Source organism: Mobula birostris, chromosome 2, assembly GCF_030028105.1.
Source record: "Mobula birostris isolate sMobBir1 chromosome 2, sMobBir1.hap1, whole genome shotgun sequence".
NCBI classification, from domain to species: Eukaryota; Metazoa; Chordata; class Chondrichthyes; order Myliobatiformes; family Myliobatidae; genus Mobula; species Mobula birostris.
Genome location: NC_092371.1, coordinates 42,368,957 through 42,391,761, shown reverse-complemented (window position 1 = coordinate 42,391,761; position 22,805 = coordinate 42,368,957). Strand labels below are relative to the sequence as shown.

Below are 22,805 nucleotides of genomic sequence, written 5' to 3'. Positions count from 1 at the left end.
AACCTTTTATAACTTTGTGCTTAAAAGAAGACTGAGAACAGAATATCAAGAACATACCAGCTAAGAAAGAACGTCCTGCATTTTTATCCACATATATTGTTACAGATATTGTGATAACCTCAGCACTGCAGAAGTGGGCTCCGCTTGTCTTTAGTGCAGTATTTTGTCTGTAAGTAGATTATTAAAACATACTTTATTTGTAATTTTACTTTATTTAGAGATACAGCACAGAATAGCCCTTTCCGGCCCTTTGAGCTGCACTGCCCACCATCCCCCAGTCAACCCAATTTAACCCTAACCTAATCACAGGACAATTTACAATGACAATTTAACCTACCTGCCACGTCTTTGGACCGTGGAAGGAAACAGTAAGACCCAGAGAAAACCCATGCATTCCACGGGGAGGACAGACAGAAGCTCCTCACAGAGGATGCTGGGAGTGAACTCCAAACTCTGACGCCCCAAGCTGTAATAGTGTTACAGCTCACTGCTACACTACCGTGGCGCCCATATTGTGGTCATATGTATACCATATTGTGCTTATATGTATACCATATTGTGGTCATATGTATACCATATTGTGCTATTGTACTGGTGATGACCTAGAGCAGAGCTAAAACTTAATCTCAGACTCAGGCTCAGCAGCGATGATTATTATGCTTCATCAGAAGTGTCATTACCACCCGTATGGTATCAAATGGAAATGAATTTCACAGATGAACTTATATCAATGTCTGCTATTCTCCAAAAGCAATTATGATACTTGGTCACAAGGTACAACAGTCATGGAAGACTTCATCAAAACATGTTTTTGTTAGCCTGTGGCATTACTTGTTTGGTGCCTACAAAAGCAAGATCTGATACCCATAGAAAATTTTATTTCACAAGTGAATCATTGTGTTGCATCCTAACCAGAGGGTTCGGATTACCTCGATTGTGAAAGCACTGAAGTTGATGGCATACTCTAAAAAAAGTAACACCTGATTGTTTCCTTATAAGAAACAATTCGTTCTAAATTTGGAGAAGAGCAGTAGTCAACACATTTTTTATAGTATATTGGATCCGTTTGGCAAATAGAACAGGTTAATCTTTTGTTTTTGAAACTGATTAGATAAGAAACAATTGCCAAGGGGATCATATATCCAATAATGACTAGCAGATTTTCTTTCCAAGTTCAAAGAAAGTAAACCAAGCCTATCACAGTGAAATGAGTCAAGGTTGCATTTCCTTTACTAGAACTTATGACTTGATTTAATTTTGTTTCTGTTAGCACTATGGGTTGGACAACATTGGAGACCAATGCGGACATACTTAAAGCAAGAAGGACAGTAGCCATTTTGTGCCCAGCGATCTCCAACAAACGTGATTGAAGTAGGAATAATTAAGGTGGAGGTAGATAAACCTCTGAAATATCAGGGAGCTTAGGACTCCAGGGAAATGACACAGAGCAAGAGTTGAAGCCAATGTAGATCAGCCATGATCACATTGCATTGAGGGGCATGCCTGAAGGTCTAGGTGGTCTACTCCTGTTCTTATTTTCCTGTTTTCTTATGTGTGAAATGATCAGGCAAATCTTCCAACTGAGTGAGGGATAATGACTGTCAGGACTGAAGTTCTTTGCAATTCCTTTTACACCTTCTGGTAGAGTTGCATGAGAGAAAAAAAACAATGTGTGTATTTGAATTTTTGAAAAGCTTTTTGAAAAGTCCTATTTAGCAGGTTGGCGAACATGCTGATGCACACAGAAAAATGGGTTAAGTACTTTCTAGATCAAGAGGTGATAAACAGACATAAGATAGAGTAGGAATAAATATGATTTTCTCAGGATAGCTATTAGAGTATTGAACAATAAAATTTTAAAAATTTCTTAGAGAATTTGGTAGGGTGGATGGAGAGAGAATGCATCCCTTAGCCAAGAAATTTAAATCCAGATGCCACGATTTCTCCTCCTTTCAGTTCTAATTGCTCTGAACCTCAAAATAAGGGATTGAACACTTAGAACTGAAATGAAGAAAAATTTCTTTACTCAGTTGAGGAAAATCTTTGGAATTCTCTATCTTAGAATATTCCCATGAGAACAGGCCCAGAGACATCAAATGTTCCTCACATGTTAACCCTTTCATTCCTAGGATCACTCTCACAAACCTCCTCTGTACCTTCGCCAATGCCAGCACATCCTTTCTTAGATAAAGGCCCCAAAACTTCTTAGATAAAGGTCACAATACTCCATGTGCAGCCTGGCTTACACCTTATAAAGCTTCAACATTACATCCTTGCTTTTATATTCTAGACCTCTTGAAATGAATACTAACATTGCATTTGCATTCCTTATTACTGACAAAGGTTCATGCGTACCTCCTCCAACCTGGTCTGTTACATTCAGTGTTCATGATGTGGCCTCCTTTACATCGGTGAGGTAAAGCGTAGACTGGGCAAACATTTTGCAAAGCACCCGTTCTCTGTTCATAGTAGCCATCTTGAGCTTCCGCTTGCAAAGCATGTTATGTCCCCTTCCCATATCTACACTGGCCTGTTTGCCCTCTGCATTCTCGACTGTCAAAGTGTGGCCAAAGGCAAAGTAGAAGAACAGCACAAACACGAGGAAATCTGCAGTTGCTGGAATTTCAAGCAACACACATAAAAATCGCTGGTGAACGCAGCAGGCCAAGCAGCATCTATTGGAAGAGGTACAGTTGACGTTTCGGGCTGAGACCCTTCGTCAGGACTAACAGCATCTCATATTCCACCTAGGTAGCCTATAACTCAATGGTATAAACACTGAACTTTCCAATAAAGCAAACTTCACTCCTAACTGTATTTCTTTCCAATTTCCACCCATCCACCAGGGTCTCTCGCCCTTTGTTCACCTTTTCCATCCCTCCCGCCCTTGTTAACTAGACTCATTACCTTCCCCAACCTGGTTCAATAATCACTCACATATCTATCTATCTACCTGGATTTCTTCTCCCTTGGCTCACCTTTCCTATCCCCTCCAGCCCTTTGTTCCTACAGCCTATCATTCTGCCCTTTGTTGGTTCTACCAGTCACATACCAGCCTCTCCCTCTACCCTCCTCCATATCCTCCATCCCTAATTTTTGTCGTATGTTCCCACCTATTACCTACCAGCCTCTGTCTCAACACAAATGAAATGCAATTCCTCAGGCCAACATGTATTTAACAGAAACTTTGCTGAGAGTGAAATGTCAATGTGACTTCTCCCAATTAGTAAACAGAGCCTGAATATGTCCTTGTACGAAGTATTATAACAGTGATTTTAAAAAATCATCATTAGTTTCAAACCATCTTACTGACTTCTTTGTTTATGTAAATATTAATTATCTATATTCGGAAAAAAAACATTGAGTGTTATCTTACAGGATGAAACCTGGAACCTGAAAGACAAAATAAATGGATTTGGAGGACTGATTAGACTAGATTAGATTAGATTCAACTTTATTGTCATTGTGCCAAGTACAGATACAAAGCCAATTAAATGCAGTTAGCATCTGACCAGAAATGCAAAGAATAGTGTTATTTACAAAATAACTACGAATAAAAAGTGCTACAGCACACATATTTAAAAGTACTGAGACAGTACAATATGGGTGCAATACTGCTTAGCACTGTGATGTGAGGTTCAGCGGGGTCACAGCCTCAGGGAAGAAGCTCTTCCTGTGCCTGCTGGTGCAGGAGTGGTGGCTCCTGTAACACCTGCTGGATGGGAGGAGAGTAAAAAAGTCCATGGTTAGGGTGAGATGCATCCCTGATAATGCTTTTCATCCTGCCCAGGCAGCGTTTATGGTAGATGTTCTCAATGGTGGGCAATTGGGTGCCAATAATCTGTTGGGCAATTTTCACCACCCGCTGGAGTGCTTTGCGGTCCAATACGGGACAATTGCCATACCACACTGAAACGCAGTTGGTGAGTATGCTCTCAATGGTACAGCGGTAAAAGTCCGTCAGTATCCTGGGACAGAGGTGAGCTTTTTTGATGTTCTGCAGGAAATAAAGGCGCTGTTGCACCTTTTTGATCAGGATGGAGGAGTTCAGGGATCAGGTGAGATCCTCGGAATGTGGACACCAAGGAATTGGAAGCTTGATACACACTCCACTATAGCTCCATTGATGTAGATAGGGACGTGAGTGTGGCTCCTAGCATGCCTGAGGGCCAGGATGTTGTCAGCACACCACGCGGCCACGTGCTGGACCTCGTCCCTGTAGGCCGTCTCTTCATCCCCTCTGATGAGGCCAACCACCGTGGTGTTGTCTGTGAACTTGATTATGGAGTTATAACCATGTACAGGAACGCAGTCATAGGTGAAAAGGGAGTACAGAAGAGGGCTCAGCACACAGCCTCGAGGCACGCCGGTGTTCAGGGTGAGAGTGGAGGAGGAGAGGTTGTCTAATTTAACGGAATTGGGTCTGTTAGTCAGAAAGTCCAAGGTCCAATTGCAGAGGGATGAGCTGATACCAAGCTGGCAAAGTTTGGAGATCAGATTGGAGGGGATCACAGTATTGAATGTCAAACTAAAGTCAATGAAAAGCATTCTGACGTAAGAGTTGGGGCTGTCCAGGTGGGTCAGGGCAGAGTGAAGTGCCGTGGAGATGGCATCCTCTGTTGACCTGTTGGTGCGATAGGCAAATTGATGGGGGTGCAGGGTAGTGGACAGACAGGATTTCAAATGTGATAGAACCATCGCTCAAAGCACTTTGCAATGATGGGGGTGAGTGCAACTGGAAGGAAATCATTCAGGCCCGTGGCAGTGGAATGCTTCGGCACTGGCACTGATGGAGAGACTTTGGGCCTGCAATACTCCTCGGGCTCCACTCTTTAATCACTTCATATAGGATTAAGCACTACAGGTAAGTAAGGCATTGAAGTAAAATGAACTGCCTTGTTTGAACTTCCTGAATCCCACAATTGTAATTATACATGAGAAAATGGCATTCCAGCAGTTTCCAAAGTCTACCTTTGGGTATATTGCAAGGTCTTAGCTTGTCATTTTACAACACAGATGGAGAAGTATTGGTAACAGTGCAGATTTATAAGGATATAAACATGTTTCAACGGAAACTGTCATTAAAAAAACTTGAGCTGTAAAAGCATTTCCTCTGGGAAAAAATGACAAAAAATTAATATGTTCTTAAACTTAATTGTTTCGAGGCCAAGGCCCCACTATCTCCAGTTTCCATCGCAGCCACAGCAACCTGCAGGCCATAACCTCTCACACGACTGCTGAGTCCTTCTAACCTTCTTTCTTTCATCATTGCTCCCCACTCACCCCTCTCTCGCATGCCTTCCCCTATCCCTCATCTCCCTTCCCTCCTCTGAGGCCTTCTTTTGTTCCTACCCCACTTTGCCTGACCCCCTCTAACACGTAACCCTCATCTGACCGCAGCTTCAACTCCTCCTGTGTCTTTACTAATCTCTGACTTCCCCTCTCTAAGGCAAAATTTTCTATCCTCAGCTGAGACCTTACCTCCACGCCAACCTGCCCACAATTCAATTAATTCCATGCCCGCCATGATGCCAAGCTCTTCTTCCATGTCTTCTTTGGGCAAAGATTCCTCACCTTCTCCCTCCCACTCACCAATGAGCCCACCTTCTCCCTAAGCCTTCCTCCTCCTCTTGGACACCCCATTCTGCCTGCTCTGGATATTTTCACCTCTAACTACTGAGGGAACATTAACCATATTGACTTCATCACTCTTCTCACCCATCTGGACGCACTGGCCTCCACTCTGTCTACACCAATCTTAAGTTCATCATCAAACATTCGGACAAGGGCGGTGCTGTTGTAATCTAGTGGACTGACCTTGATCTTGCAGAGGCCTGAGGACAGCTGTCAGACACATTCTTTTACTGACCTGAACCAAGGGGTCACTGAGAAGCATCAGGTCACTGTCTCCTGCAACATCACCTCAACAACTTCCAGTTCCCTGACCCCTTCTGCCTCATTTTCACCATCCAGCCCCTGTACATAACTATTCCCCATCAGGGAAGCCTCAGGGCTCTTTGTTGTTTTTTTGGACAACGGATTCAGCCAGTTCCCCTTCACCATGTCCTCTGTCTGGCTGAACTGTTCCTCACCTTCAACAACTTCTCTTTCAGCTCCTCAAGATCAAAAGTGCAACCACAGGCATTTGAATGGGCCCTCTTACACCTACCCATACACCTTCTCTCTCTCATCACCATTCATGGCACTAAACACTCCTTCCAAAGGAGGCAATCCTTCTCACATGAATCCATCAATGTCACTTTGTGCTCATGGTGCAGCCTCCTCGACTGATGCAGATTGGAAATCACTTCATTTAGCATCTTTCCTCCATCCACCTAACAGCTGAAATTTTCCAGTGGCCAGCCATTGTACTTCCACTTCTCATTCCACACTGACATGTCTGCCCACGGCTTCCTCTACTGCAAGTTGAGGATAGCTACAGATTAAAGGATTAGCATCTCATATTCTGTCCTGATAGTCTGACAGCAGGAACATTGATAACCTGACAGCATAAACACTGATTTCTCTAACTCCTGATAATCACCTGCCTCTGCCCCCTTTTTGTTTTCTCTTATTTCTCTGGACCCATCACCCTCTTGCTTTCCCCTCCCATGCCCTCTTGATCTCCCATCACTGATACATTCATCCCTTTGGTTTTCCTCATCACCTCCTTTCCTTTATTCCATAGACCACTGACCTCATCCATCAGATTCTATCTTCTTCAGCCCTCTGCCACTTTTTTCCTCTCACTTCCCACTCTCTCTCTCCCCCACTTGCCTGCCTTCCACTCTCACTGGATTGACCAATTACTTGCTAGCTCTTGCTACACTGCTTTCCTTCTTCTTCTTCTTAAGCCCATCACCCATACTGGGACATAGGCTGCTGAGAGCAGATCACCAGAGTCTTCTGTCCTGAGCTGACAGAAGATCGAATAGCTCTGTGGCTTCCACTTTGACAACGTGAGTTCTGTTGCTATTTCTGTATCAACATGTTTCACAGGGTGGGACTGTGAGCCGATTCCCTCCTACTTTCACAGCTGATCTTGGCACCATCCACAGTGGAGTACGGTCTTCTCCCCCACCCTTTTATACAGGCTCCTCCCCTCTTTCTTTCCAGTTTTGAAGCAGAGTCTCAACCTAAAATGTCAATTGTCCATTTCCTCCATTGGTGCTGCCCTGGTTTCCTGTAGTATTTTGTGTGTCAACTCTTTAAACTTATGAAAGAGTGAATATAAAAGTTGTTAAATATTGGTCAGACAATGAAATTAAATCTTACAAAACCACATTACCCACAACCTAAACAGGCTGTGGATAGTTAGCTAATCCTATTCAATTTACCATAAGGAAAATGAAATTATGCTGCATATCCTTTTAATTTACAAAGTTCACATGAGGATTGCAGCAAATGGAAGGAAAGGTCAAGGGGTTACATAGCAAGTAGTTTAACGTATGAAGTAAGACTGCCATGCAAACAGCCTCAGTAAAGTTTTAGTGCAAAATATTACCATAACTAACAAAGTTGTTTTTGTTTTATTGAGTGGTGTTTTAAAACATTAGAGGATTTTACCTTAAAGCCATCACTTATAATGTTTTTGGTATGTCAGCGACAGAATTTTCAATATAGTAGTAATTCATTTTCTAGCTCAGGTTCCCTGGAACTGTGAGCATTTTATGGCCGTCCTCTTCCTTGTTACCATAGCAGTGGTATTTTGGCACCTCATCCTGCAAGAGAGAGAGGAGGATGTCCATGAGTGCATTGGGATGTGTCTGTATGCAATTGCTGTAAGGCTGTGTGCAGAGGTGCATAATATTTAAGATATACACATGAGTATGTGTGTGTGCTGAGATATTTGAATGTTAGGTGTGTTCATTTCTAGGTTGCTGTTAGGTGATTGCGAGTGATTAAATATAAAGAACAGCAAGCAGCTGTAGTTTTTCTTTATTTAAACAGACCTCAATTTTACATAAAACTAATAAAGATACCGGCACTGTTTTGTGTGTTTATCTGCTTAGCCACTCTCTCCTTCACCTTTTCAGTTTTGTGCTGGATTGGAATCTGGGATCAAAGGTGCAAATGACCTCTCCTTCTGGTGTCCAATTCCGAATCAGAATCAGGTTTATTATCACCGGCATGTGGTGTGAAATTTGTTAACTTTGCAGCAGCAGTTCAATGCAATACATAATCTAGCAGACAGAGAGCAAAAATAGTAATAATAATAATAAATAAAATAAAATATAATAATAAATAAACAAGTAAATCAGTTATGTGTATTGAATAGATTTTTTAAAATGTGCAAAAAACAGAAATACTGTATATTTAAAAAAAAGTGAGGTAGTGTCCAAAGCTTCAATGTCCATTTAGGACTTGGATGGCAGAGGGGAAGAAGCTGTTCCTGAATTGCTGAATGTGTGTCTTCAGGCTTCTGTACCTCCTACCTGATTGTAACAGTGAGAAAAGGGCATGCCCTGGGTGCTGGACATTCTTAATAATGGGCACTGCCTTTCTGAGACACCGCTCCTTAAAGATGTCCTGGGTACTTTGTAGGCTAGTGCCCAAGATGGAGCTGTCTAGATTTACAACCTTCTACAGCTTCTTTCGGTCCTGTGCAGTAGCCCCTCCATACCAGACAGTGATGCAGCCCGTCAGAATGCTGTCCACAGTACAACTATAGAAGTTTTTGAGTGTATTTGTTGACATGCCAAATCTCCTCAAACTCCTAATAAAGCATAGCTGCTGTCAAGCCTTCTTTATGACTACATCGATATGTTGGGACTAGGTTAGATCCTCAGAGATCTTGACAGCGAGGAGCTTGAAGCTGCTCACTCTCTCCACTTCTGATCCCTCTATGAGGATTGGTATGTGTTCCTTTGTCCTACCCTTCCTGAAGTCCACAATCAATTCTTTCATCATACTGATATTGAGTGCCAGGTTGTTGCTGTGGCACCATTCCACTAGTTGGCATATCTCACTCCTGTACACCCTCTCATCACCACCTGAAATTCTACAAACAATGGTTGTATCATCAACAAATTTGTAGATGGTATTTGAGCTATGCCTAGCCACACAGTCATGTGTAAACAGAGAGTAGAGCAGTGGGCTAAGCACCCACCCCTATGGTGCGCCAGTGTTGATCGTTAGCGAAGAGGATATGTTATCACCAATTCACACAGACTGTGTTCTTCCAGTTAGGAAATTGACAATCCAATTGCAGAGGGAGGTACAGAGGCCCAGGTTCTGCGACTTCTCAATCAGGATTGTGGGAAGGATGGTATTAAATGCTGAGCTATAGTCGATGAACAGTATCCTGACGTAGGTGTTTGTGTTGTCTAGGTGGTCTAAAGCCGTGTGGAGAGCCATTGAGATTCCGTCTGCCGTTGACCTATTGTGGCAATAGGCAAATTGCAATGGGTCCAGGTCCTTGCTGAGGCAGGAGTTCAGTCTAGTCATGACCAACCTCTCAAAGCATTTCATCACTGTCGATGTGAGTGCTACCAGGTGATAGTCATTAAGGCAGCCCACATTGTTCTACTTAGGCACTGGTATAACTGTTGCCTTTTTGAAGCAAGTGGAAACTTCTGCCCGTAGCAGTGAGAGATTGAAAACGTCCTTGAATACTCTCGCTAGTTGATTGGCACAGGTTTTCAGAGCCTTACCAGCTACTCCATCGGGACCTTCTGCCTTACGAGGGTTCACACCTATGTTAGAGAAACAAGTTATTTCAGTGTTGACATTATATTGCAATAATGAAACCAGATTTATATTGTTTTCAGTGCTGGTATAGTAAACGTAAAGATTGTACCACATCACTCACCATAGTCCATGTAGAACACACATATTGCATCTGCTATTAGCACATGGCCTGTCATCTGCAAAAGAAATTCTGTAAGCCATAGATACGTGTCTTCAACTGTTATTCAGAGCCAGAACAGTCAGGACAACATGACAGAACATTAAGGTCTGGTGAGTAAGATTTCATCTCACATGAACAATGTTAAAATGAATTTGTCTTTTAAAACCAATAATCAGAAAAGTTTGAAATAAACTGATACTTAACAGTTTTCTTTAAGGCATTGAGTAAGGAAGAGAATGTCAGTGGAGAAAGTATTGGATCTTTTCAACAGTTGGGAAATAAGTGAAACAAATGATCCTGACAAGACATTGGAAAAATCCTGCACAAACCTCAAACAAAAATCATTGCACACCCAGACATGAGTAGGGAAGTCTGAAGCTAGAAACAGGGAATTTGCAGGGATGTTTCCTTCATTTTGTGGTTTACTGAGATCATTAGTAGTTTTCCTCACTTCTCTGAACCAGGATAACAGGTCCTTCCATACCTGTGGCATTGAACATGAAGTTAACTTCATTTTCTTTCGGTGCCCCTCTAAATTTGGTCAAACCAAGTTGTTGATTTTTTTTTACTACACTGTATGACTTCAGCATGACCCTACTTTTTTGAGGTCATTTTCCTTTGGATTCCCATTTTCTTTCAGTCTTTCACGGAAGGCCCCTTGATAGAATGTGGATGATATTATATTATTTTTCTCACCTACATTCAATTTAAGCTTGAGATTGATGGCTATGTTTCTTTTTCTACTTAGGTGGTGGAATGGATTTCATTTCTCCAGGAACTGCTACATCCAATCACTCAGTGCGGATTTCTAATAAGTAGCATGTTCTCAAACTAGCAATTTCTATGTTTAGGCTCAGAAGAGTACCATCAAATGGCTGGTAAATCGGATTAGGATGGATTGATGCTCCATAGCTGATGTGAGTATTGTGCATCATCTGGCCCATTTCTGTGCTGCAAGACTCCATTTTAGTTTGGAAAAAATAGCTAAAAATCAGTCAGTTTCACCCTAAGTCATGTACAAGAACTTAAATTGTGCACTTCTTGGTACAGATGCCTTCAGAGCTCATAGCTGCCAGTGCATTGCCACACTGGCAAATAGGAACAAAGTCAGGCCAAGAGCATGCTTTCTGCTGTGGACACACCACAGCAGTGTACAAAGCTACCTTGGACAAGAGAGAAATTGAAAGGGTCAATGTGGGTTGAGCTAAGTGAGGATTTGGTTCACTCCAGTTTATCTGACATGCTACCATGTGAGTAGATGGGATAGGAATGCTGGATCCGGAGGTGATAAGAGAGCTTAAGGTTAAGGAACCTTTAGGGAACAGTGATCACAATATGATCGAGTTCACTTTGAAATGTGAGAGGGAAAAAAATAAAATCTAACGTGTCGGAATTTCAGTGGAATAAAGGAAATTACAGCGGCATGAGAGGGGAATTGGCTAAAGTTGATGCGAAAAATGAGGAAAGTGCAAGACAGCTATATTCCAAGTAAGAGGAAGTTTTCAAAGGGAAGAAGGACCATGGCTGACAAGTGAAGTCAGAGTCAAAGTAATAGCGAAAGAGAGGGCATACAAGGAAGCCAGAGCCAGTGGGAAGATAGAGGATTGGAAAGCTTTTAAAAACTTGCAGAAAGAAACTAAGAAGGTCATTTGGAAGGAAAAGATGAATTATAAGAGGGAGCTAGCGACTAATAGCAAAGAAGGTACTAAAAGCTTTTATAAGTATATAAAGGGTAAAAGAGAGTCGATGGTAGATATAGGACCAAAACTAAATGACGCTGGAGGTATTATAATGAAAGATGCAGAGATGGCAGAGGAACTGACTGCATATTTTGCATCAGTCTTCACAGTGGAAGGCATCTGCAGTATACCAAACATTCAAGAGTGTCAGGGAAGTGAGGTTTGTGCATTGAAAATTACGACTGAGAAGGCGCTCAGGAAGCTTAATGGTTTGAGGTTGAATAAATCTCCTGGACCTGATGGAATGCACCCTCAGGTTATGAGGGAAGTAGCTGGAGAGATTGCGGAGGCATTAACGATGATCTTTCATGAATTGATAGATTCTGGCATTGTACCGGATGACTGGAAAATTGCAAATGTTACTCTGCTATTTAAGAAGGGTGGGAGGCAGCAGAAAGGAAACTATAGACCTGTTAGCCTGACATCAGTGGTTGGGAAGTTGGTGGAATTGATTGTTAAGGATGAGATTATGGAATACCTGGAGGCACATGACAAGATAGGCCAAAGCCAGCATGGTTTCCTGAAAGGAATATCCTGCCTGTCAAACCTACTGCAATTCTTTGAGGAAGTTACAAGCAGAGAAAAAAAAGGAGATGTAGTGGACATGGTGTACTTGGATTTTCAGAAGGCCTTTGACAAGGTGCTGCACATGAGGCTGCTTAGCAAGTTAAGAGTCCATGGAATTACAGGGAAGTTACTAGCATGAGTGGAGCATTGGCTAGTCGGCAGAAAACAGAGAGTGAGAATAAAGGGATCCTATTCTGTCTGGCTGCCAGTTACCAGTGGAGTTCCATAGGGGTCGGTGTTGGGACCGTTACTTTTTACGATGTATGTCAATGATTTGGCCTATGGTATTAAGGAATTTGTGGCTAAATTTGCTGATGGTACATAGATAGATGGAGGAGCGGATAGTGTTGAGGAAACGGAGAGCCTGGAGACGGACTTAGATAGTTTAGGGGAATGGGCAAAGAAGTGGCAAATGAAATACAATGTTGGAAAGTGCAGGGTCATGCACTTTGTTGGAAGAAATAAACAGGCAGACTATTATTTAGGTAGGGAGAGAATTCAAAATGCAGAGATGCAAAGAGACTTGGGAGTCCTTGTGCAAGACACCCTAAAGGTTAATCTGCAGGTTGAGTCAGTTTTGAAGAAGGTGAATGCAATATTGGCATTCATTTCTAGATGTATAGAATACAAGAGCAGGGATGTGATGTTGAGGCTCTATAAGGCACTTGAGAGACCACACTTGAAATACTGTGTGCAGTTTTGGGCTCCTTATTTTAGAAAGGATATACTGACATTGGAGAGGGTTCAGAGAAGATTCACGAGAATGATTCCAGGAATCAGAGGGTTATCGTATGAGGAACGTCTGGCACCTCTTAGGCTGTATTCCCTGGAGTTCAGGAGAATGAAGGGGGATCTTATAGAAACATTGCAAATGTTAAAAGGCCTGAACAGATTAGATATGGCAAAGTTATTTCCAATGGTAGGGGAGTCTAGGATGAGAGGGCACAACTTTAGGATTAAAGGACGTCCATTTAGAATAGAGATGCGGAGAAATTACTTTAGTCAGAGGAGGTAAATCTGTGGAACTTGTTGCCATGAGTGGCTGTGGAGGCCAAGTCATTGGGTGTATTTAAGGCAGAGAGAGATAGGTTCTTGATTAGCCAGGCATCAAATGGTATGGGGAGAAGGCAGGGGAGTGGGGATGTCTAGCAGAATAGATCAGCCCATGATTGAATGGCAGAGCAGACTCGATGGGCTGAATGGCCTACTTCTGCTCCTATATCTTATGGTCTTATGGTCTGAGATCAGAAGACAACTTTTTGAGGGGAGGAGTAAGATGCTTAGAGGGGCTCTAAGAAAGAATTCTGCCATACAGACTGGAGACAATGAAACTGGAATACACTGCCTGAGAAGATAATGGAGACAGATACACTTCCAACAATGAAAAAGTATATGGATGAGAACGTAAGTTACAAGGCGTAGTGAGGCTGTGTCTAAGTGCTGGTAAATGGCATTAGCACAGAGTAGTTTTTGGTAGTCATTATAGACGTGGTAGGATAAGGGGCTTAGTTACATGCTGTGTGACTTAAATAACTACATCTGGCACCAACAATCACTGCACAGTCAAAGTCACGTAGATCATATTTCTTTCCCAGTCTGATGTTTGGTGTGAATAATGACTGAACCTCTTGACCATGTCTGCATGCTTTTATGCATTGAGTTGCTGCCACATGATTGGCCGATTAGACATTTGCGTTAAAGTGCAGGTGTACCTAATAAAGTGGCCACTGAGTGCATATTTCCCACTTTTTGCTCCCTGCCAGTCAGCCAATCTTCTATCCATGCTAGTATTTTTCCTGTAATAACATGGGCTCTTATCCCATTTAGCATGTGTGGCACCTTTCAACAGCCTTCTGAAACTCCAAGCAAACAACATCCTTGGTTTATCCTGCCAGGATATTTCCTCAAAGAATTACAACTGATTTGTCAGGCAAGATTTCCCCTCAAGGAAACTATGATTGGTTTATTCATGTAAGTCCAAGCACCATGAAACCTCATCCTTAATAATGGACTCCAACATTTTCCCAACCACTGAAGTCAGGCCAAAAGGCATAAACTTTCCAATCCTCTGTAACAATGCCAGAATCTAGTTACTCTTGAAAGATCACTACTAATGTTTCCACAATCTCTTCTGCCACCTCTTTCCAAGCCCTGTGGAGGAGTCCATCTGGTCCAGCTGACCTATCTACCTTCAGAGCCTTCAGCTTCCCAAGCACCTTCTTAGTAAAAGTGACTACACTCACTTCGCCCCCTGACACTCCCGCATTTCTGGCATACTGCTAGTGTATTCCATGGTGAAGAACCACACAAAATACCTACTGAGTGTGTCCACCATTCCTTTGTCTCTTATTACTACCTCTCCAGAGTAAATTTTCCACCAGTCTGATAACCACACTTGCCTCTCTTGTGAGGGCCCTATATTGGTCAAGGGTGGCCATGGATGTTGTGCCCATACATCTATGTGATGTGCAAGCCAGGGTAGTACAATATGAAGAGCAAGCTGTTGCCAATATGGCAGGCTCCCCTCTCCACGCAGATAATGAGTCCAAAGGGACGGCAAAGACTGATACAGTTTGGCATCAGCGGCACTGCAAGTGTTGCCAGTCAGTGTTGCCCTCAATTTGGGAATGCCTTCGAAACTCCAGCTCCAGATTTTTCCTCAGGATTTACTCCTGAAGTCTTCCCCGTGAGCGGGTATAGATGCAAGGCAGCAGAGTTTGAGCAGAGCTTTCGTTCTCCTAGATGAGCTGCCAACTATGGCTGATGAGCCCCATCTGCTGAAGCAACTGAATTGAAGATGCCAGTAACCTGCCTTTGCCCTTTCTCCTGTCAGTAGAAACAGTTCCACCCAGCTTAGTAGCTAAGCCACACGTGAAGACTGGGAGCTGGACTTGCGTGTCAGAGGCTATTTGAGAGACATACCATTGGGAGCATTTAATAGGTGGTGGGAGCTTATCCACACTACCAATCCAGCTATAACCACCTTTAGGAACCCAAGGACTCTCCTTTATTCTTTATATATCTGAAAAAACATGTCGCATCTGCTTTAATATTTCTGGCTAACCTACCTTCATATTTTTTCTATGCTCTCCTGTTTTCAAGGGTGTCTGCAAAAAGCAAGAATTTCAGGTTGTATACTGTATACATTCTCTGATATTAAATGGAACCGTTGAACTGTTATTGGTTAATTAGCTGCCTTCTGATGGTTTTTAAAAGCTTCCCAATCTTCCAGCTTTCCACAATATTTTGCTTTATTATATGCCCTCTCTTTTGCTTTTAAGCTATCTTTGACTTCCCTCGTCAGTCAAGGTTGCCTCAACCTCCTTTAGAATATTTCTTCTTTGGGATGAATCTATCCTGCGCCGTTTGAATTCATTCCAGAAACTCTGGCATTAGTGCTCTGCCATCAGTTCAGCTAGTGTCCCCTTTCAATCAACTTTGGCCAGCTCCTCATGCGTTATATGCTCACAGTGGCCTAAATGAGATCTTCCTTCTCTTATACCCCATGCCTTCACTCATGAAGGCAATAATCCCATATGACTTCTTCACAACATTATCTGTCTCTGGTGTCACCTTCAGGAAACCTTGGACTTGTCGGCCATGTTCCACAATATGCCCCACAGCACTGCCATTCATGTTTTATGTTGACCAATTTTAGTCCTCCCTCTCAAAATCAATTGCGTCACACTAAACCGGATTAAATTCTATCTGTCATTATTCTGCTCAATTTACCAGAGAGTCAATGTCAATCTGTAGCATACCACTATTGACATTTTTGTGCAATCTGCAAATTTATTCTTCATACCATCTGCAATCATATCAAAGGTATTACTGTCTGTTAAGAATAGTATGGGCCCAAGCACTAATCCTTATCATACACCACTAGTCACAGTCTTCCAATCACAAAAGCAACCCTCTACCAGCACAAACAAGAGAAAATCTGCAGACGCTGGAAACCAAGCAACACACACAACATGCTGGAGGAACTCAGCAGGCCAAGCAGCATCTATAGAAAAAAGTACAGTCAACGTTTTGGGCGGAGACCCTTTGGCAGGACTGGAGAAAAAAAGATGAGTGGTAGATTTAAAAGGTGGGGGAGAGGAGAGAGTAATGCAAGGTGATAGTGAAACCAGGAGGGGGAGGGTTGAAGTAAAGAGCTAGGAGGTTGCTTACTGAAAGAGATACAGGGCTGGAGAAGGAGGAGTCTGAAAGGTAAGGAGAGAAGGCCATGGAAGAAAGAAAAGGGGAGAGGAACACCAGAGGGAGGTGATGGGAAGGAAAGGAGATAAAGTGAGAGAGGGAAAAGGGGATAGGAAATGGTGAAGGAGAGGGCAGGGGGATGGGGGTGGCCATTACCAGATGTTCATTCCATCAAGTTTATGACTACTGAAATGGAATATAAGGAGTTGTCCTCCAACCTAAGTGTGGCCTTATCCCAACAGTGGAGGAAGCCATGTATGGACATAACAGAATGGGAATGGGAAGTAGAATTAAAGTGGGTGGCCCACTTCTTCTGTAGGTGCTCAGCGAAATGTTCTCCCTATCTACGTCGGGTCTCACTGATACACACCGGGAGCACCGAACGCAGTATATGACCCCAAAAGGCTCACAGGTGAAGTGTTGCCTCACCTAGAAAGACTATTTGGGGCCCTGAATGGCCGTGAGGCAAGAGGTGTAGGGGTAGCTGTAGCACTTGTTCCACTTGCAAGGTTAAGTACCAGGAGGGAGATCAGTGGGGAGGGACGAATGGACAAGAGAGTCGGTTAGGGAGCGATCTCTGTGGAAAGCAAAAAAGTGGTGGTGGTGGGGGGGAATCCATTGGAGGTGGTGAAAGTTCCAGAGAATTGTGGACGCAGAGGCTGGTGGGGTGGTAGGTGAGGACAAGGGGAACCATAACCCTGGTTGGGTGCAGGAGGATGGGGGTGAAAGTAGACGTACGTGAGATGGAAGAGATGCGATTGAGGGAGCATTGATGTTGGAGGAAGGGAAGCCCCTTTCTTTGAAAAAGGAGGACATCTCTTCATTCCAGAATGAAAATCCTCATCCTGAGAGCAAATGGGGTGGAGACGGAGGAATTGAGAGAAAGGGATTGCGTTTTACAAGTAACAGGGCGGGAAGAGGTATAGTCCAGGTAGCTGTGAGAGTCTGTGGGTTTATAGTAGACATCAGTAGATAAGTTTGTCTCCAGAGATAGAGACAGTGAGATCAAGAAAGGGGAGAGAGGTGATGGAAGTGGACCAGATAAATTGAGGGCAGGTGGAAGTTAGAGGCAAAGTTGATGAAGTCCACAAGCTCGGCATGGGTGCAGGAAGCAGCAATGCAGTCATCGATGTAGCGTAGAAGAAGTGGGGCCATGGGCACTCACATGACTCCCAACTATATCAGCCTCATATGTTTTTCTCTCCCCTCTCCCATCTTTTAAATCTACTTCACATCTTTTTTCTCCAGTCCTGCCGCAAGTTCTCGGCTCAAAACGTCGACTGTACCTTTTTTCTGTAGATGCTGCCTGGCCTGCTGAGTTTCTCCATCACTTTGTGGATGTTGCTTCTACCATCATTCTATCTTTTGTTACAGGTTCTAACTTTTTGAACCAACTTTCCATGTGACATCTTGTCAAAAGTCTCATCTGAAGTCCGAGTAAATTACATCAACTTCACTGCCCTCATCAATCCATCTACCTCTTCGAAAAGCTCAGTTAAAATAGTCAGACAGTAGTTCCCAGCAACAAATCTGTTCTGACTCCTTCTGATTAATCCCTACCTTTCCAACTGTAAATTAATCCTGTCTCTCAGAATTTTTCTCGTAATTTCCCATTGATGCTACTAATTGGCCTTTAATTCCATGGTTTATCCCTGTTGCTGTCGTTGAATAAAGGTATTATATTTTCTGCTTCCAGTCACATGGCATCTCACTTGTGGCTAGCAAAGATTTAGTTACCTCCCTTAGGGCCCTGCAGTCTCATCCTGTGACTCACCTAGCAGCATGGAATACTGGATCTATCCACCTTCGTGCCTGCTAAGACAATTAATTCCTCCTAATTCCTAACTAATACATGAATTTCTGAGGCAAAGGAGGCTACATACTAGGTACTCATGTGTTTAAGGTGAGAAGATTAAATTATATAAATTAAAATTGGTTAACTTGGTCTTGTGGTGACCCACTTTCTAGCACACACGAACCGGCTCACGAAACAGCGCGCGCAGGCAGAGGGCCGGCCCCAAAAAGGGCGCCAGGCCATCTTCACCAGCAGGGGGAGAATCCCGCGTGCGGAAAGGGTCTGGGAATATGCATTCCCCACAGCAGTCCCGCCCAGGGGGGGCGGGAACGGGAAGGCTTTAAAGTAGGCTGCAAAGTTTGAATAAATCTCTTTCATCGCGACTCCAACTCACCGACTACGTGTGGTTATTTCAGCGCCGTGTGTAGCACACCGCTACAATTGGTGACCCCGACGGCCCAAACTATATTCGGACCAGAGATGACCGACGCCGCATCGGTTCATGCAGTTTCGTTCAGACTGCCAAGCTTTTGGCTGCTGAGACCTCATCTGTGGTTCGAACAAGCAGAAGCGCAATTCCACATTCGGCAGATAACCTCGGAGTCCACTCGTTACTATTACGTGCTGAGCTCCCTCGACCAGGAGACAGCTGCACAAGTTGAGGAGTTTATGCAGTCACCCCGGGAGGACGGCAAATACACAGCATTCAAAGCCCTGCTCATAAGGACTTTCGGACTCTCACGGCGCGAACGAGCACACCGCTTAATGCACCTGGATGGTTTGGGAGACAGGCCGCCGTCAGCATTAATGAATGAGATGCTGGCCCTGGCTGAAGGACACAAACCTTGCCTCATGTTTGAGCAGGCGTTCCTAGAGCAACTGCCCGAGGACATATGCCTGCTGCTGTCCGACGCAGATTTCAGCAACCCGGGCAGATGTGCTGTGGAATGTTGTGGAATGTGGCAGCCCAGGCAGATGTGCTGTGGAATGCCAGGAAAGAGAGAGGGGCGTCCGTCGCACAGATCACCAAGCCACGTGCCCAGCGGCAAACCAGACCAGGCCCGACAGCAGAGCCCACAAAACCCGGCGACGAGAGTGAGGAGCCCAACAAATAATGGTGCTTCTATCACCAGCGGTGGGGCACAGAGGCCCGCCGCTGCAAACCACCCTGCAAATTCCCGGGAAACGCCAGGGCCAGCCACCGCTGATGGCTACGGCGGCTGGCCATCAGGACAGCCTCCTGTATGTCTGGGACAAGCAGTCGGGATGCCGCTTTTTGGTCGACACCAGAGCGGAGATCAGCGTCTTACCTCCAACGAGTTACGACACCCGCAACAGAGAACCGGGGCCCACCCTGAGTGCCGCAAATGGCAGCACAATACGAACCTACGGCACCCGCACGGTGCGGCTACAGTTCAGCTCCAGCCGGTTCATGTGGGACTTCACACTGGCCGCTGTGGCCCAACCACTCCTGGGGGCAGATTTTCTACGAGCCCACAGCCTGCTGGTCGACCTGCAAGGGAAGCGATTAGTCCACGCCAAGACTTTTCAAACGTTCTCCCTGGGTGAAGCATAGTTGCCAGCACCACACTTGGACTCCATCACACTGTCCGACAACGAATTCACCAGGGTCCTGGTGGATTTCCCATCAGTACTGACACCGCAGTTCACGGCAGCCATGCTCAGACACAGACTACAGCACCACATCCCGACCCAGGGACCACCCCTCCATGCCCGTGCTCGAAGGCTTCCCCCAGACAAGCTCCGACTAGCGAAGGAGGAGTTCAAGAAGATGAAGGAATTGGGGATCATATGACGGTCCGACAGCCCATGGGCCTCCCCACTGCACATGGTGCCCAAGGCAACAGGGGGCTGGAGACCATGCGGTGACTACCGCAGGCTGAACGAGGCTACAACGCCATACCGCTACCCTGTGCCGCACATTCAAGACTTCGCAGCAAACCTACACTGTGCAAGGATCTTTTCCAAGGTAGACCTCATCCGGGGATACCATCAAATCCCGGTACATCCGGACGACATCCCCAAAACAGCACTCATCACCCCGTTCGGACTTTTCAAATTCCTCCGAATGCCGTTTGGTCTAAAGAATGCTGCACAGACGTTCCAGCAGCTAATGGACACGGTGGGACGCGACCTGGACCTTGCATTCATCTAGTTGGACGACATCCTCATAGCCAGCAGTAGTCATTAGGAGCATCTGTCCCACCTCCGCCAGCTCTACTCTCGCCTGAGCAAATTCGGTCTTACCATCAGCCCGGCCAAATGCCAGTTCGAACTCGATACCATTGACTTCCTGGGCCACAGGATTACTAAAGGTGGGGCAACCCCGCTGCCCGCCAAGGTAGACGCAGTCCGCCACTTTCCCCGACCCAACACAATCAAAGGCCTGCAGGAATTCGTGGGTATGGTGAATTTCTGCCACCGTTTCCTCCCCTCAGCAGCCCGAGTCATGCGCCCCCCTGTTCACTCTAATGTCGGGTCAGGGCAAGGACATTACCTGGGACGAAGAGGTCGCAGCCGCTTTCGTTAAAACCAAAGAGGCCTTGGCAAACGCCGCGATGCTAGTGCATCCCAGAACGGACGTTCCTACTGCCCTCACAGTGGACGTATCCAACACAGCAGTCAGTGGAGTGCTGGAACAACTCATCGAGGGTCGCTGGCAACCCCTGGCGTTCTTCAGCAAACACCTACGACCACCTGAACTCAAATACAGTGCTTTCGACCGGGAGTTATTGGCACTATACCTGGCAATCCGGCATTTCAGATACTTCTTAGAAGGTAGGCCCTTCACCGCGTTTACAGACCACAAACCGCTTACCTTTGCGTTCATGAAGGTGTCCGACCCCTGGTCGTCCCACCAGCAGCGACATCTGTCCTACATCTCCGAGTACACGACGGACATCCGGCATGTCTCGGGAAAGGACAACGTCATGGCAGACGCACTATCCAGACCTACCATACAGGCCCTGTCCCAGGGGGTGGACTATGCAGCGCTGGCAGAGACACAGCAGGCAGACGATGAGATCCCTAGTTACAGAGCTGTGGTCTCCGGTTTGCAGCTCCAAGACCTCCCCGTAGGCCCAGGTGAGAGGACCCTACTGTGTGATGTAGCTACCGGCCAACCCCGCCCCCTCGTCCCAGCAGCCTGGCGCCAGCAGGTTTTCGAATCCATTCACAACTTAGCACACCCCTCCATCAGGACAACCGTCCGGCTGGTCTCCAACAGGTTCGTGTGGCATGGGCTTCATAAACAGGTCAGTGAATGGGCCAAAACGTGCACGCAGTGCCAAACAGCCAAGGTGCAGCGGCACACCAAAGCTCCGCCGCAGCAGTTCGAACCCACCCGCCGGAGGTTCGACCACATTCATGTGGATATCGTGGGGCCCCTGTCAGTGTCGCGAGGAGCGCGGTACCTCCTAACTATAATAGACCGCTTCACCAGATGGCCAGAGGCAGTCCCTCTCACTGACACCACCTCTGAATCCTGCGCCCGAGCACTGATCACAACCTGGGTAGCCCGCTTCGGGGTACCGGCCCACATTACCTCCGACAGGGGCGCCCAGTTCACCTCCAGCCTGTGGTCAGCTATGGCCAGCCTTTTAGGATCGCAGCTACACCACACAACTGCCTACCACCCACAGTCGAACAGACGAGTGGAGCGTTTCCACTGTCACTTGAAGTCGGCTCTCATGGCCCGCCTGGAAGGGCCTAATTGGGTGGACGAACTTCCCTGGATCCTGCTCGGAATCCGCACGGCGCCCAAAGAGGATCTGCACACCTCGTCGGCCGAGTTGGTGTACAGTGCATCCCTGGTCGTCCCAGGAGAGTTCATATCAGCCCCAAGGGGGCAAGAGGAAGAACCCACAGCAGTCCTGGGCAGACTACGTGAGAGGCTCGGTAACCTGGCCCCCATCCACACTTCACAACACGGACAGAGCCCGACCTGCGTACCCAAAGACCTGCAGAACTGTAAGTTTCTTTTTGTACGATGGGGCGGACACCGGGCACCGCTACAGCGGCCCTGCAAGGGGCCGTTTAAGGTGATCAGGAACAACGGGTCCACGTTCGTGCTGGACATTGGGGGGCGGGAGGAGGTTTTCATGGTGGACCGACTGAAACCGGCCCATGTGGACTTGGCGCAGCCAGTCCAGGCTCAGGCACCACGGCGCAGGGGCAGACCTCCGAAACAGAGGCTGATCCAGACTGTGGACATTGGGGGAGGTATCGCCGGTTCTGTGGGGTGGGATTATGTGGCGACCTATTTTCTAGCACACATGAACCAGCTCACAACAACGTGCGCAGGCAGAGGGCCGGCCCCAAAAAGGGCGCCAGGCCATCTTCACCAGCAGGAGGAAAATCCTGCGCGCGGAACGGTTCTGGGAATATGCATTCCTCACAGCAATCCCGCCCAGGGAGGGCGGGAACGGGAAGGCTTTAAAGCAGGCCGCGAAGTCTGAATAAATCTCTTTCATCGCAACTCCAACTCACCGACTACGTGTGGTTATTTTAGCGCTGTGTGTAGCACACCGCTACAATCTATTATTACCACAGGTACAGAAACAGAATCAGAATCAGAATCAGGTTTGTTATCACCAGCACATTTTGTATGCTGTTCAAACAGAGCAATTCAAGA

At 45.8% G+C, this 22,805-nt stretch overlaps 1 long non-coding RNA gene across 2 annotated transcripts in view; it reads right to left on the bottom strand.

The window, feature by feature from the left end:
• The window catches only part of LOC140186154 (uncharacterized), a 56,553-nt gene that overhangs the window by 10,298 nt on the left and 23,450 nt on the right, over positions 1-22,805 (bottom strand). The window contains exons 2-4 of one of the 2 annotated variants that reach the window (XR_011882797.1): positions 9,812-9,866; positions 9,654-9,695; positions 8,053-8,183 (exon numbers count right to left, since the gene is read on the bottom strand). This is a non-coding gene — a long non-coding RNA (uncharacterized lncRNA). Of the gene's footprint in view, positions 1-7,566; positions 7,722-8,052; positions 8,184-9,653; positions 9,696-9,811; positions 9,867-22,805 lie in introns of those variants that run through there. The other variant, XR_011882796.1, reaches the window with a different exon arrangement.